Genomic DNA, 18,115 nt, shown 5'->3' with positions numbered 1-18,115 from the left:
AAAGGAGAATCACACAAGAAGATGGAAATGGAACCATTTCCAAAGGTGCTTATAGGAGTGGATTACATGAAAGGTGGAAATCACGTGTCTTGTCCCCTCTCCATGTTTTTTACCTAGACAACTGACAAGGTTATTAGCCATGATGATTGCACACATAAATTGAGTTTTCATTCAGCATAGCTTTTTTTCCTCCTATATTAATATAACGAAATTTGAAACCTATGTTCCAGCAGTTTCGGCATTTGTTCTTGGCAGTTTGAACATTCTTTAATTGTGTAACAGAATTTTGGTCGTGTCCATAAAGCAGTATAGAACCATAAACTATAAAGCATAAAAAGCATAAAGTTGGTATAAAACCACATCATCAAAATGCAGATCAATATGCCTGATGGTGGATGGGCAACAGAATGATATGTGATAGTATTTGGGCACAAAAGGCTCTTAACGGCTGATTGCATTCCTTTCCTTCATCACCTAGCCTAATAGGTCATAATTCTGCCCTAGTAACATGGCCTATTGCTCCCCAAGGAGTGGACTGTGGTCTGGGAAAAAGATGATGATCTCTCAGAGAAAATGAGAGGATACAGGTTCCTACTCTAAGAGAAATGGCCCTTTAATATACATTAATCATTAAATAACCAGCTACCGCAAATCGGAGGAAGATTAAAATACACTGTCTAAACTGTAATGGGTTGTTTTGAGACATGCCCTCCTCTCATTTAGAAGTTTTGTAGCCATGGCTTATTTGCAAACTGTGGACAATGTGAGATTTGTTCTTGCATTGCACTCAGAATCCATTTTTTTAGCAGTTTGAAAAAAAACAACTTTATGTTAAGTACCCGATTATATGTCTGGCCATTAAAAGACATTTGAATGAAGAAGCTTATGACAAATAGAATTTCAAAGCTAAAATGCAGGCACTATCAATTTGGGGTTTGGGTGCCCCTCTCCCAAATTTGTTCTGAAACATTAGGCAGTGTGTGAGCTATTATTTCTGGCTGCATTAGAATGGGCTTCTCTATTATTTCTCCTTTCATTTTGTTTAGTAAAATGTGTGAGAGGCAAATTATAGGGAGAAATAGGTTAACTAAAGGTAATACATTGTTGGGGTCTTTATTTATTTTCTTTGCTTTATATTGCTACCAACCTGCCTTCCATTGAGGACTTGTATACTGCACAAATCAAAAACGTGGATTGTGAAAATATTTACAGACCCCTCACATCCTGGACATAAACTGTTTCAACTCCTACCCTCAAAACGACGCTATAGAGCACTGCACACCAGAACAACTAGACACAAGAACAGTTTTTCCCCGAACGCCATCACTCTGCTTAAATAAATAATTCCCTCAACACTGTCAAACTATTTACTAAATCTGCACTACTATTAATCTTCTCATTGTTCCCATCTCCTTCCACTTATGACTAAAACTTTGTTGCTTGTATCCTTATGATTTATACTGATATTGTTTTCTGATTGCTTATTTGTAGCCTATGACTATCATTAAGTGTTGTATCATTAAGTGTTAAATTTGTACCCTATGACTATCATTAAGTGTTGTAAGTGTTGCACCTTGATGAAGGTATCTTTTCTTTTATGTACACTGAGAGCAATCTGCATAGACTTCTGCAAAGCTTTTGATTCAGTAGTACATGATAAACTACTCCTCAAACTAAAATCCTACAGCATTTCAGGACCTCTTCACAATTGGATAAATGCTTTCCTGTCAAATAGACAAGTGGTCAAAATTGGCAACGCTATATCAAATCCTGTTCCTGTCAAAAGTGGCGTTCCCTAAGGTAGTGTTCTTGGACCAACACTCTTCATACTATACATAAATGATCTCTGTGACCTCATCTCAAGTTATTGTGTTCTCTTTGCTGATGATGTCAAACTATTTAACACCACTAATAATACTTCTACCCTTCAAGAAGATCTCGACTTAATTTCCGATTGGTCTAAAACTTGGCAACTCCAAATCTCAACCAGCAAATGCTAAGTCTTACATATTGGAAAAAAGAACCCTAACATCAAGTACAAACTTAATGGACGACCCCCACCCTGTCAAAGATCTTGGAGTTCTCATATCAAATGACCTTAATGCCAAAGCCCACTGCAACTACATAGCAAAAAAGGCCCTAAGAGTTGTAAACCTAATTTTATGCAGCTTCTTTTCTAAAAACTCTACACTACTAACTAGAGCATACAAAACATTTGCCAGACCTATTCTTGAATACAGCTCATCCGTCTGGAACCCATACCACATCTCTGACATAAATACAGTAGAACGAGTCCAGAAATATTTCACTAGAAGAGTTCTTCACTCCTCCGAAAACAATAAAATACCTTATACCAACAGACTTGAAATCCTGGGATTAGAAAATTTACAACTCCGTCAACTTCGACATGACCTGTGTTTAACACACAAAATCATCTATTGCAATATCCTTCCTATAAAAGACTACTTCAGCTTCAATCGCAATATTACAAGAGCAAAAAATAGATTCAAGCTAAATGTCAACCGCTTCAAACTTAATTGCAGAAAATATGACTTCTGTAACAGAGTTGTTAATGCTTGAAACTCATTACCTGACTCCATAGTCTCTACTCAAAATCCCAAAATCTTCAACCAAAAACTGTCTACTATTGACCTCACCCCATTCCTAAGAGGATTATAAGGGGTGTGCATAAGAGCACAATAGTGCCTACCATTCCTGTCCCATCCCTTCATTATATCAAATTAATATAGTTGATGCATATTTTTTTACATATATATATATATATATATATATATATATATATATATATATATATATATATATATATATATATATATATATATATATATATATATATATATATATATATATATATATATATATATTTGTTTTCTGAGGTTTTCACGGTTTGGACGCTTCGACGAAGTCTCATTCGTCATCTTCAGGCTTCAGCTCGTGCTTCTGCTTCGTGCTTCTGCTTCGTGCTTCTGCTTCGTGCTTTGCTCCCAGAAGCACGAAGCTGAAGCCTGAAGATGACGAATGAGACTTCGTCGAAACGTCGCCAAGACACTTCCAATTTTACACGGGAGAAAACCCGAACAACCAAAGACCTATATATATATATATATATATATATATTCTTCAAGACATGTTGTTTTATCTATGACAATTGTTTGTGACAAAAAGAAATAAAAAAAATGTTGTGGTTGATATGTTGGCCTTGGACCAGAAAAAATAAGATTCACCTCCTTTCTTACAGACCTCACTGGGTGGCTATCAGCCAATCACACCCACCCACCCACCATCCATCTTTCTCTTTTTCTGTCTCTTAACTTGTTCTAATTCACACAATTATTATTATGGTATAAAATTAGAGGATATTGTCTCATACTTTACGAGTTTTAAGAGAAGAGGTAGGCTATAAATGTGATGAATTAACAATCTTGAACACATCCTTGATACTTATTGCTTCACTGGCAATAATGTAAAGAAAAAAATTGGTGTTAAACCATAGGATTATAGAATTGGAAGGGTGATCTGGTCTAATGCCCTGTTCAATGCAAGATCTGCTGAAACATTCCTGACAAATGACAGATCTAGTCCAGTATGAAGTTCTCCAGCAAAGAACTCACCACTTGTTCTCCACCGCCTGTTCTCCTAGTTGATAACTCATATCTTATGAGAGCCAGTTTGGTCTAGTGCTTAAGGCACCGGGCTAGAATACTACTGAGTTCAACTCCCACCTAAAAGCATGAAAATCAGCTAGGTCACTATGGGCCAATCACTCTCTCTCAGCCCAACTCACCTCACGGGGTTGCTGTTGTTGTGTGGAAAATAGGTGGAGGAAGTTGTGTTGGATATTTTCACCACCTTGAGTTATTTGTAAAAATAATAAAACCTGGATACAAATAAATAAGAAAATAAAATAAATAAAAAGTATAGCTGGGAAGTTCTTCCTGGTGTGTAACCAAAAATTTCTCTTTGCAATTTTAACAAATCTTGTTTTGGCCATGCTTTCTGGGGCAGTGGGCATTCATCCCTCATATGACAATTCTTCACATATTTAAACCTGCTATTATTTCCCTCAGGCATATTTTTTAAGGGAAAAACATGTTCAAATTCTTCAATCATCCCTTACTGGGCTTGGTTTCCAGAACCTTCACCATCTTGTTAAAATTTTGAAACCTCTGAATTTTTGATAAATAAATAGAAGAAAATTATTTGCCTAATCTTAAAACACAGGCCCTTATTTTTTAAAGGTTAAAACTGGGTAGATGATTGCAGATTTAGCAGGAAAGTTCTGAGATGATAGATTGATAGATAGATAGATAGATAGATAGATAGATAGATAGATAGATAGATAGATAGATAGATAGATAGATAGACAGACAGACAGACAGACAGACAGATAGATACAATCAATCTTCTAACATCACTTACAGGAGTAGGAAAAGGGGGCTAACATCGTATCAAACCTCATATTGATTTTTTTTCTTATTTTTCATTTAGCAGATTTTTTTGGCAAAAGAAAGGCATTGATCGTGGCAACAGCTTCCTAAACTGGATTAAGTTAGGTAAGAAAAATATACCAAATACCAAGTGAAAGTGATCCTGGGAAATATGATTCCTTGGTCCTATTTCTCTATCAGGTTGCAATGAGAGAGAGGGGGGGGGGATTATAGCACAGTATAACTGAACCTTGGCAACTTGTCTGGAATGAGGAATTCTGAGGGTTGAAGTCCGGACATCTTAAAGTTGCTCAGGTTGAAAAACAGTGGACTATGTATAATTATAAAAGTTATGACCAGACCCAGATGTTATGTCATTCATCCTTTGTTTTTCAGTTCAGTTAAAGCAGTGGCTGTGTTGGCCATTGATAAAAAAAAGACCAAGATCAAAAATCTGTTTCTCTAAAAATGCCGAACTACAGTTTGATTTAATCTTGTGTGACATCCAGATGAAAAATGGAAAACATCGTTTTCCAAAAGTGACTAATGCACGCATTGTTAATGCATCCATTTGGAAGAATAAGGTTCTTTTCTCCCAGCATAACATACTTCTCTAGTAAAAGCCAACTTATGATCACAGCCTTGAAAAAGCAAAACAAAATTAAGGGCCAGTGGGTGAAGTCAAGATAACCAAGTGTGGTGAATATGGTCTGGCGCTTGAAGAATAAAGAAGCTGCTGTTTTGAAATACAGACTTTGCTTCTTGGGTTTTTGTTTTTCTTTCCTGGAAGTCTGTGTTTTGTTTTGTTTTCATGGAATGATCAAGCCAATGGGTTGTTTTTTTTAAAATGGTTTTTAACTTTCAATAAATTAACGTCATACCTAGTCTTGGAGAATAACCAAGGCTTTGAGCTGTTGCTTCTAAGTTCCTGTGCTGATGCTCAAAGAGCAAGCTTTTTAATCTATGGCCTCTGACACCAGAGGCAGCTTGTCTCCATCCGTGCCCACCACCCTTTTGATTTCCTAGGATCTGATGTGATAAGAGATGCTCCTCATAGAAGATTAAGTGCCTCCCCAAATGCCAAACATGCCATATTGCTCTCAATAATATCATAAATATGAAAAGAAGAATAAGGTGCTAGGACCATTTCAGAAGTACTTGTAAACATGGCTTCATAGATATATTGATAGCCAAAAAGCCAGGCTACTGGAAGATTTACAGAATAGGATTAACTGTGTTTCTTGGTTCCATATTTCAAATTTTGTAATCTGGCTTTAAATTTTGTTAGCTCTCCTTGAGTATTACTAGATAGGCTAAGGAGAGGGAAAGGGTGGGAGCGGGAGAGAGGCAGAGAGAGAGAGAGATACTATTAAATATAAAATATTATTTTTGTTTTCTGCATGTTATTTGATGCCTGGCTTCTCCCTGCAAAGGCAGGGAAAATTTATATATGAAAATGCTTCCAATTGCACAGATTTGTATTTCTCATTTACATACATTCATGAATGTAAAGAGCAAAAAAATGATTTATATTTATCTTGAACTATGCTGCTTCTAAACAGATGACTCTTAATACTAATACATCATTTACCTTTCCGCACTGTTGAAGACATTACACCTGTTAGTGTGTTTTTCCTTCCATATTTTGGGCATGCCAGTAACCAAGAAGAATCTAATATGAATGAAGAAAGGAAAACATCATATTACCTCAACAGTCATCAAAGGAAGAGCTACCATATTTGAGCTGCATAAAGCTGGATGACTGCTAGATAAAAATATCATTTCATTTACGTCAGTTTGAATGTTTCCTTCTAAGTTCTATATTGTTCTTTTCTTATTATTTTGCTTTTGGTACACCATCCAAAGTCTGATGGGGCTGAATGATGAAAGAAGAAAAGAAAAGAAAAGAGAAAAGAAAAGAAAAGAAAAGAAAAGAAAAAGAGGGAGGGAGGGAGGGAGGGAGGAAATTCAACATACTGAGTTATATTTTGATTTATTTTTAATGGATTGACTTAATATGTGGCTTATTAAACTGTGATTATGGTTTGGTTTGTGGTACAAAAGTACCTAACTGCAGCATATGCAATAAACCATAGCAAACAAACTGGTGACCCAGAGTGATATTCAAACCTAGTTAAAGTGTTTTAATATTTATTTGGGATAAGAAATATAGACTTCTTTTGAATTTTATAAAAGGTTAGTAATCAGTTGAAAAAGATTGTAATGCTATACTATTACTATACTGTTTAATTTATAGTGTGGGTGGGTGGGTGGGTATATGTGGGGGGAGAGAGAGAGAGAGAGAGAGAGAGAGAGAGAGAGAGAGAGAGAGAGTTCTTCACTCCTCCGAAACCAATAAAATACCTTATTCCACCAGACTTGATATCCTGGGTCTAGAAAACTTGGAACTTCGTCGCCTTCGACAGGACCTGGGTTTAGCATATAGAATCATCCGTTGTAATGTCCTTCCTGCCAATGACTTCTTCAGTTTCAACTACAATAATACAAGAGCTACCAACAGATTTAAACTTAATGTCAACCGCACCAGTTTAGATTGCAGAAAACACGATTTCTGTAACAGAATTATCTATGCTTGAAATGCATTACCTGACTTTGTGGTCTCTTCTCATAACCCCAAAAGTTTTATTAAAATCTATCTACTGTTGACCTCACCACATTTCTAAGAGGACTCTAAGGGGCATGGTGTGCCTACCGTTCCTGTCCTATTGTTTCTTCCCCTATATATATATATATGCTTATACTACCTTGTTTCTCCCTATATATATGTTTATATATTATATAATCTTTTGTGTTATGCTTGTTATGCTTGTATATATTGTTATGACAAAATTAAATAAATAAATAAATAGAAAGTGAGAATAAAATTATACCCATCCACAAACACACCAAATCAGTCCACTGCTTGGATGAAGATATCTTCAGTGAAGGCTATGGACCATAATTTACTATGTGGGTCTAAAGGCAGTTGGAAGATTGCTTTTTAATTTCCCATGCTAAAGCTTAAAGAGAATGACTGGCTCCTAGTCATCCTGTTGGCTTCCATGTCTAAAAAATAAATAGAACATAGGTTTCACTATTGTGTGTATGTGAATGTCTAATGGTATGTAAGAAAGACCGTGAGAGATAGGGCAAAGAAATGCTGCGTCGGGATTGGTCAGATAAGAGAGGGCTACTCAATAGGCAAAGAAAGAGACTTGGAAGAGAACATTCCTAGCTTCTCGGGCTGTTAAAAGTATATTTGTACTTGTGGGATTCTGTTAATGTAGCCTTACAATCAAATAGAATTGCCTCATCTGGTTATGTTTCCTGTTGGTTTACCTCTAAAGTTTGACAGCATCTGTATATACATACCTCAAAAAAGTACTTGGAAGCTAATTATACTATCAATTATAAGGAAACAGACTTTATTTGGCATATGATTCAAAAATTATGGCAAGCTCTGTGGTATGATAGGCTTATCTGTTCAGTATTTTACTAGACTCTTGTGGAGTTGGGAAGTTTCTAAATCAAATCAAACAATTGGTTGTAAAACTCCTGATGACCACCAGAGGGCAGCAAAGAGACATGGAAAACCCTAATTTTTGCCAGTAGTGGTTGAGCAGATAATTGCTTCTCACATCAAAACTTTAAAAGATGCCCAAGCATAGATTGCTATAATAGGAATAGCACTTAAACTTATATACCACTTCACGGGGCTTTATAGTCCTCTCTAAGTGGTTTACAGAGTCAGCATATTGCCCCCAATAATCTGGGTCCTCATTTTACTAATCTTGGAAGGATGCGTTAACCCTGATCTGCTTAGATTTGAATTCCTGGAATGAGCAGTGAGTTATCCTGCAGTACTGCATTCTAACCACTGTGCCACCACAGCTCTTATAAAAGGCATTTATATCTGTGAGATAGCACAGTCCTTGTATTTTTAAGGATAGTCAGACTTTCAGCAGTAAGAAAAAAAAGAAATATTTAAATTAAAAATATACAAACCTACTTTATTTTATCTGGTTGGCTTTGGAGTGCATAAGATAGATGAGCTTGGCTACATCAGATAAGGAGGTGGTAAAGATCAGAAAACTAATACGGACTCAATTGTTGTTACTGTTTTCTTCCTGCTCAATGTTCTTTGGCTTGCTCACAAAATCATTGCAGTCTGATATACTGCAACATAGATTTAAAAAAGACTAACAACTATCCTGTTCTTAACATTAAAAGACTCCTTTGCAGGGATGATAGTCTCTTCCTAATTAAACTCTTCTTAATCTCTCCTTCGAGGCTTGCTCCTGGGGAGGAAAGCTATGGCAAATCTAGCATACTAAAAAGCAGAGACATCACCCTGCCAACAAAAGTGTGTATAGTCAAGGCCATAGTTTGCCCAGTTGCAATGTATGGCTGTGAAAGTTGGACCATTAAAAAAGGCTGAGCGACAAAGAATTGAGGCCTCTGAACTCTGGCGCTTGAGAAGACTCCTGCAAGCCCCGTGGACTGCAAGGCAATCAAACCCATCAATCCTAGAGGAGATCAACCCTGACTGCTCCTTAGAAGGCCAGATCCTGAAGATGAAACTCAAATACTTTGGCCACTAATGAGAAGGAAGGATTCACTGGAGAAGAGTCTAATGCAGGGAAAGATTGAGGACAAAAGAAGAAGGGGAACACAGAGAATGAAGTGGCTGGATGGAGTCACTGAAGCAGTAGGTGTGAGCTTAAATGGACTCCACAGGATGGTAGAGGACAGGAAGGCCTGGAGGAATGTTGTCCATGGGGTCACGATGGGTCGGACACGACTTCACAACTAACAACAATCTTTACTCCATCTTCTTTGACAAGCTGTTTTTCAGTTGGATTGGGTAAATATTCATGATTTTTTTTGTTGACACCATCAGAGCCTGTTCAGTGTTCCATTAATCCCAAGGGACAAGAACTCTACAGGTAAATCTTGGACTACAATGGCAACTGGGATCAGAATTACTGTCACTAAGTGAGGTAGTCATAAAGTGTGACATCATGTAACTGTGTCCCTTAGCTACAGCAATCCTGGTGATCCGGTTGCCATCACTGAGTGATGATCAGGCTGCTCATTAGGTCAGGAACTCACATAACTGCAACTTTTTATTTCCTGCCAGTTTCCCCACTGACTATGCTTGTGGGAAGCCAGGCAGAAATCACAATCACGTGGCCATGACTCACTGCAACGTTGTGATCACAAGCTCTCATGTGACTGTGGGGACACTGTGACAGCTAGAACTTGGAGGACCTATCCTAGGTCTCTCTCGATCAGTACAGTTGCAAATCCGCGGTGTGGCTCAGGCTGTAAGAAGCCTGTTATTAAAACACAGCTGCCTGCAATTACTGCAGGTTCAAATCCCACCAGGTCCAAGGTTGACTCAGCCTTCCATCCTTTATAAGGTAGGTAAAATGAGGACCCAGATTGTTGGGGGGGCAATAAGTTGACTTTGTAAATATACAAATAGAATGAGACTATTGCCCTACACATTGTAAGCCGCCCTGAGTTTTCGGAGAAGGGCGGGATATAAATGTAAAAAAAAATAAATCCAAATGGTCACTGAGTGAGTGCTCATAACCTCAGGACAATTTATATGCTAAAAGCTCCTGCAAACTACAGTGTCCCTGCTGGAAAGCTCCTATGGCTAAAACTCATTCTTGCCTCTCATTCTTTATAAAAACTGTTCTGCATCCACCAGATTCACTTCCAGTTGATTAAATTCACACATTATTACTACTTTATAACACTGTTTGAGAATGGAGGGCTCAGAGGCATTCAAGGTTTCATATGGTTGAGGATGGGGCAATTATACAATGTAGATGAAGAAGGTAACATTTGGTAGGAAAAGGGAAAGAGTCTGTGGTTTACATATAATCGTCTCCAATCTACATCTCTCGTCACTCTGTAGCTTATTCTTACACTAGGAAAAGCAAGCTGTATGATAGGCTGGAATTTAGACATATCTTCCTGCTGGTTGGTAATGTATTCAAAATTCCAAGCAAAACCCGATCAGCACTCTGTATTTGCTTTGTGGATAATAAGAAGCTGAGAGTAGTTGATAGTTGAGTGCGGTGGTGAAATTCAATTTTTTTTTACTACCAGTTCTGTGGGCATGGCTTGGTGGGCATGGTGTGGTATGGTGTGGCTTGGTGTGGCTTGGTGGGTGTGGCAGGAGAAGGATACTGTAAATCCCCATTCCCACCCCACTCTGGGACCAGCCAGAGGTGCTATTTGCTGGTTCTCCAAACTACTCAAATTTCCACTACTGGTTCTCTGAACTACTCAAACTTTCTGCTACCGGTTCTCCTGAACCTGTCAGAACCTGCTGGATTTCACCTCTGGTTGGGTGTTAAATATTCATAAGAAAAGCAGCATTTAGGAGATAAAGAGGATCTACAGACATTGAAATGGCAACCTGAAAAGGAGAAAGAAGGGAAGAGAAATGAAAGTAACAGAAGGTAAACTTAGATGTTCCACCTGTTAAAACCCTATGCTTTTAATAAAGAACCATCTAAGCCAGGGGTCTCCAACTTTGGCAACTTTAAGACCTGTGAACGTCAACTCCCAGAATTCCTCAGCCAGCAAAGCTGTTCAGCAAAGCTGGCTGAGGAATTCTGGGAGTTGAAGTCCACAAGTCTTAAAGTTGCCAAGGTTGGAGACCCCTGATCTAGGCTAGTAACATTTAAAATATATTGGGTGGTATTACATCACTGAAGTTTTATTGCTGGTTGAGGGAACTATTGTATATGTGTAATGAAATCAGAAGAGGAATTGGGGTTTTAGGGATGGATCAACCTAATGCTGAAAGGTGTGCATGAAGATGATGGAACAAGAAAATTGCCACTGTTTTCTGTAAACCCTTCTTGAGATCTACATTAGGATATCAGCAGTGTCAGAGAAAAAATAGTCACATGTAAGTTAAGTTCCCATCATAAATAATTGATATGTGTTTGTGTATGTGTTAAAATACCAAGCAGTAGCTGCAGTTGTTTTGTGAAATCATAAATCTCCTGCACATTATCTCCTGCTGGAGAAACGTGACTGGCTAAAAGTAAAACTAAATAGAATGTGTGTTTTATCAGATGTCTGGGTAGTTAATAAAACTTTGACAGCGTGGGGGGAATATGGAATGCTGTTTTGTTTTGTATTGAATTTTAATTAAAATTTGAAAAGCTGTACACATATGCTGTGCCAGGGCACTACTTCTTAGGTACCGCTACTGAACCCAAATATCTGAGCAAGAACTAACACAATGGTACAGAAAACTGATTTTTTTATTTCTATTTAGCAGTTATCTTGGTTTTTTGCAGCCCTGATCTAAAAGCCTTGCCTTAGAAAATATGCAGAGCATTGTTATGAGTTCGGTAGACTGGGTGATGAATATGGGGGGATAAAGGAGGAGGGAATTGCTTTATAGTGTTTTATGTTTTATGGTTAAAAATGCTCATGTCTTAAGCCCTATAAGTACACTGTACAGTTTGCCTTGATGCCTTGGAAAGCTTCCAAATGAATATGTTTAGGGGTCAGGGACTTCAAAGTTGCAAACAGCTTCTGATCTATACTAAAAGGAAGGAATTAATTGAGTGTATTTAGATGTAGTTCTGGAGTTGGCCAGTGTTAAAGTAGCTGGGAAATGTGCTAGTAATTTATACTCAATAATAATCACAAGTTGCTATTTTAGCTTCATAAAAATGTAGTTAGAAAGTTTGGAACATACAAACTGCAATGGCTTTTACATAAAAATAATAATACTGCAGCATTTTGGTGTGATTAGCAAACAGTGAATTTCCCCAAAGGCTTTGGGATAGAAGAAAGAAATACTGAGTTTCTTCTTCTTGTAAAATCCAGGATTCTAACATACAAAGCTGCCTCAAATTACAGAGTAGGCTCAACCTAAATTGCAGGATGGGTCACTTTAATGGCCCACCAAAAGACAAATCAGGACATACAAGGTGGAACTCCCAGCTAGCCTGGGAAGAGATTTAAAATTAGGCACCACATTTTTTTAAAAAAAATGAAGAGGTGGTGGGTTAATTCCCCAGATTCTTACTAGGAGGACAACAGAAGCATTTCTTCAACATAGATTATACAGAAATATCAAAAAACCTGCCCTGGTTATCAAATCCACATCATCATAAGAGCTGTGGTGGCGCAGTGGTTAGGATATAGTACTGCAGGCTACTTCTGCTAACTGCCGGCTGCCAGCAGTTTGGCAGTTCGATTCTGATTCACTCAAGGTTGACTCAGCCTTCCATCCTTCCGAGGTCGGTAAAATGAGAACCCAGATTGTTGGGGGCAAGATGCTGACTCTGTAAACTACTTAGAGAGGGCTGTAAAGCATGGTAAAGTGGTACATAAGTCTAAGTTCTATTGCTATTGCTACCATCAAAAACTTCCCCTCAACTGTAGACATCTGAGTTTGAAATAAGATACAATGGAAAGGTAACTTATAAGAAAATATATAGTCAATCTTGGAGTAAGTCATACAATGTGACTCTACATTTCTTTCAGCTGTAATACTGTAAATACATCTCTCTTTTCTAGACGTCCACATTTGCTAAAACCATCTCAATTTATTTCACCAAATACAGCTAGTCCTCGACTTATGACCACAATTGAGCCCAAATTTTTTGTTGCTAAGCAAGGCGTTTGTTAAGTGAGTTTTGCCCCAGTTTGCAACTTTTCTTGCCTCAGTTGTAAACAGAATCCCTGCAGTTGTTAAATTAGTAACACAGTTGTTAAGTGAATCTGGCTGCCCCTTTGCTTTGTCAGAAGGTCACAAAAGGGGATCACGTGACCCTGGGACACAGCAACAGTCATAAATATGAACCAGTTGCCAAGCATCTGAATTTTGATCACCTGATCATGGGGATGCTACAAAGGTCATAAAGCCACTTTTTGTGAAAAATGGTCATAAGTCACTTTTTTCAGTGATGTTGTAACTTTGAACGGTCACTAAATGAACACTTGTAAGTCATGAACTACCTGTACTTTTTTGTGTATAGGATGATATAACATTATTTACATTTATGGGATCTTTGAATTGAAATGAATTCCACACTGTATAAAAAGAATGCAGGAAGGACAAGCTACTGCTTGTCTCAGAATGGCCATGTGGTCTTCTAGTTGACATTTAGCTCCAAAATGGTGATGAATAATGAGTTTAAATGCAACAAGATTGGAAGGAATGCAATTTATCTTCCCTCCTTTCAACTCATAATGTGTAAGCAGAGCAACTGTAAGTTCAGCACCAAATACAGATGTTCACTAGATGGCTTCAAAAAAATATGGAAAAAATCAAACTCCTTCCTGCCTTCTGGTGATTTCTGTATTTTTGCAGTCCAGCTATGGTAGTTCTGATATAAGCACATTTATTGGGAGATATATATATATAGAGAGAGATTCCTTAAATGTTTGGAGGGATATACATTATACTTAAATATAAGAAGAGAGTTTTTAAATTTACTTTGGTTATTTTGTTCTAGACATATAACTCTGTATAACAGTTTGTAGTCAGGAATGCTTAATGCTTAATGCATTTTAAGCATTAAGCATTAAGACACTCACAAATGGATTAATAGCACTTAGCAATAGCACTTAGACTTATATACTGTTTCAGAGTGCTTTACAGCCCTCTCTAAGCAGTCTACAGAGTCAGTATATTGTCCCCAACAATCTGGGTCCTCATTTTACCAACCTCAGAAGGATGGAAGGCTGAGTCGACTCTGAGCCAGTGAGATTCAAACTGCCAAACTTCTGGCAGCAGGCAATCAGTGGAAGTAGCCTGCAGAACTGTATTCTAACCACTGCGCCACCATGGCTCTTTTAAGAGTTCCAGGTGTAGGGTTCAGCATTACCTAAAGGCCCACCGATTGTCCATTGTCATCTCTGAGGCTGAGAAAATATTACAATTCAAACCAGTCATTAATCATCTATTCTTTCTGACTGATGAAGCCTCCACCCATTGTGAATCTGGTTAATCACCATCATTCTATGCCCAATTAGAATCAATGGGATTCTTCTTGTTTCCAGAATTGAAAGTAGATCCAAAAATCACTGAGCACTGCCATTAGTCCAAATGGAGTATAGTATTGCATAGTTTAGACGTACCATAATAAATACATGGGAAGAACCAGTGGCCCTGCAGAGATTAATGAGCAAGGGTGAAGTCATTTTTTTATTATTATTACAAAAGTCTAAACATCAGTGCTTCTTTCATCTTTTCCTCACTCTTACTGTTAAGAGTACATTTGTTACAATAAATCTCACCTTCATTTAGCTTATATAAGCAATCTGAAACATGATTTATTGGCACTTTAACCCTTTGCTAGCATTACCCTGAGTCTCTGAGTTTAACCAGAAATGCTGTGACAACTTCAATTCTGGCAGCAATTAAACACTTTTTAAAGATCTGTCGCAAGTGCCAAAGGAGAAGTGCTTTGGCGCTGTGCCACCCATTGACATTGTTATGTGTCAACCGCAGCGTTTTCTTCTTTGGAAAGACTTGCCTCTCGCCTTTTGCTGAATAGTCTTCCTTTATAAGTAAACGTTGGCTTTGTCAGGCCTCAGGGAGATGGTTTGATATCAAACCATGTAGAATAGTCTGAAGGGTGTGGAGAAAGCCTTCTCAGAGAAGAAGGTGCAGGTATTCAGATTCAATTGATTTCAATTTATTTCTAGGAATTAACATTTCCATTTATTTTATTTTATTTATATTTTTTGAGAAACAGAAGTAATGCAGTTACAGGAGGTCCTCAATTTACCACCATAACCGAGCTTGCAATTTTGGTCGTAACTCATAATGGTAGTATGATAAAGTAGCTTTATTAAGTGACCATCCCAATGTTATGAACTTTACTGAGAGGTTTGTAAAGCAAACACTGTGATTTTTAAGTGAACCCTTTGTTTGCTATGTGTCTATGGAGATTCTCGGTCATCCATGTCATGGCTGTCCCAAAGGTGCTTTTTTTCAAGAGGCAACTGGACTTTCTGCTGTTTTTCTTTGAAGACGTTTCACTTCTCCTCTAAGAAATTTCATCAGCTCATTGTTCGCTATGGTTTTTTTTCCCCCCCCAGAAACTGAAAGTAAACACCATGAAAACGTCTTGAAAATATTTACAGATCCCTCACATCCTAGACATAAACTGTTTCAACTCCTACCCTCAAAACGACGCTATAGACGCACTGCGCACCAGAACAACTAGACATAAGAACAGTTTTTTCCCAAAGGCCATCACTCTGCTAAACAAACAATTCCCTCAACACTGTCAAATTATTTACTAAATCTGCACTACTATTAATCTTCTCATCATTCCCATCACAATCTCTTTCCACTTATTACTGTATGACTGTAACTTTGTTGCTGGTAATCCTTATGATTTATATTTATATTGATTGTTCCTGATTGCTTATTTGTACCCTATGATTATCATTAAGTGTTGTATCATTAAGTGTTAAATTTGTATTCTATGACCATCATCTGTGTTGTAAATGTTGTACCTTGATGAAGATATCTTTTCTTTTATGTACACTGAGAGCATATGCACCAAGACAAATTCCTTGTGTGTCCAATAACACTTGGCCAATAAAAGTCTATTCTATTCTATTCTATTCTATTCTATTCTATTCTATTCTATTCTATTCTATTCTATTCTATTCTGTTTTTTTGGGGAAAGTTATAAAACAGGGTTCTGTGACTGTGTAGTACTGTAAACTGTTGTAAATACGGGCCACTTGCCAAGCGCCCAGCATGCAATCAAGCGATTGCAGGGAGGAGTGGATGTTAGAACTTCAAATTGGAGTTGTAAATCTCTTTTCCGCAATCTGTCAAAGACTATCTGTGTTTAGATTGGTTCAAGACTGGGGTCCATGATCAACACCAAAGTAAAAGTGAGGTGGGAAAACCTTCATAAAAATGTCACCAAGTGAGAACTGGAGCATTATCCTGGAAGGTTGTGAAATGTTTCTGGAATTAATGTTACACTTCAATGTCTGGAAAATCTTTAATTTTTAATAAGTGTGTGAAGACAAATTATATGGTTTGGAATCTGAAATAAAGTAGAGTACTAGGTATTTAGGGGTGGGGTGTATTTGAGTCATAATACCTAATGAATCCAATAATAAGATAAAGCAAAACACTGAAGGACAATATCATGATAAAGGCAAAAGAGACCATCGCTATATCTTTCTCCCAGAGAAATGAATGGCAGCTTTTCCCTTAGAAGAAAGAAGCTTTCTGTGGTTTTGCATATCCATCTCCAAAGGCAGGATACTGATTCTGAATCCATGATATAAAAATGCATGCTGATTGTTGATTTTCTATTTATATAAGGTCTTCTCACTTCTAAGCTTCAATTGGTTTCAAGAGCAACCACTTCAATTGGTTTCAAGAGCAGCAAGAAGCTCTTTTCCTAGTATGCATTTATGTATATATATACACAGACACACAAATACACGTATATATGAGGGGTCCTTGGTGCCCTGTAAGCTTGGTTATTTTCTTGTACCTGTTTCATTACCCAAACTGGGTAACATTGACAGTGCTGTTTGCCATGGGATTCCAGATGATTAAACTATCTGTTTAATAGCAAGGGTCTGTTTTGCCTTTATCACAATATAGCAGCAATTCACTTGGAGAAAGGTATAAAAATGCATGTCCAGTGATGATTTTCTACTCTCTGTTCTTGTGTTAGAAAAACCAGAAAACCAGAATCGAAGCTTGTCTGAATCCACACGCTATGTATAAAGAGGATATCCCAAGGATTACCTACCTCTTCCTGATTACCATTTCATTCTCCATTGGACTTCCTAGTGGTACTATATACCAAGGCTAGATTGGCTTTTTAAAAAATGGTAGCAGCAAAAATTGTATTATTTTTATGAACGTTTGATGGTCTCTGATGACTTTTAAATCTGTTTTTGGCTTGCATTAAAGAGTATTTTGTTCTTGCCTTTATTTTATTCTGATTTATTGTGCATTGCTTTGAACAACCCAAGAGGTAAAACGTTATTTATAAATCCTTTTTAGAAAGAAAATAAAAGAACTAAAATGCTAACAAGAGGAAGGTGACATTTTTTATACTTGTACTGTAAGGTTCAGCAGGAATCACTAATCAGCTGAGAGAACATAGCAGAGCAGGATTGCAATAAAGTCACGGGACTTTTGTACTGCCTTGGAGTGCTAGTTGAGACATGAATGATCAAGGGCTGGTTTTCATTTCGATTGGAAGCATGTGTGGGCCATAGCAATTCAACCTGCAAATAAAAGCTGTTTTTCCCCCAAACCCACAAAAACAAATTCCCATATTCTAAATGGCAGGATAAGGGTTGAAATAGCCTTTTCCTTGATTATCTTATTTTCTGCTTTCACAGTTTCAAGGGAGCATCTAATTTTTTGAACCCCACCATGAGTCACACAGCTCACAGACTTCAGCTGAAGTTTTATTCACTGCTCAAGTCGGGATTCATTTATGAAAACAAAACAGGCCGCCAAAAGCAAAAGAGGTGGCTCAGTAATAAAGGCCAACTGCAGATTGTTCCAATCTGCTTGATTTAAATAAGCAAGTACAACTTGGCAAGAATGCATAATTGAAAACAATTGTGAAAGGATATGCTTTGGAGAACTGTGCCATCCTTGATTAAATAAC

This window comes from Ahaetulla prasina, chromosome 2, assembly GCF_028640845.1.
Source record: "Ahaetulla prasina isolate Xishuangbanna chromosome 2, ASM2864084v1, whole genome shotgun sequence".
Lineage (NCBI taxonomy): Eukaryota > Metazoa > Chordata > Lepidosauria > Squamata > Colubridae > Ahaetulla > Ahaetulla prasina.
The sequence above is the reverse complement of the archived record's forward strand: the minus strand, read 5'-3'. Positions refer to the sequence as shown.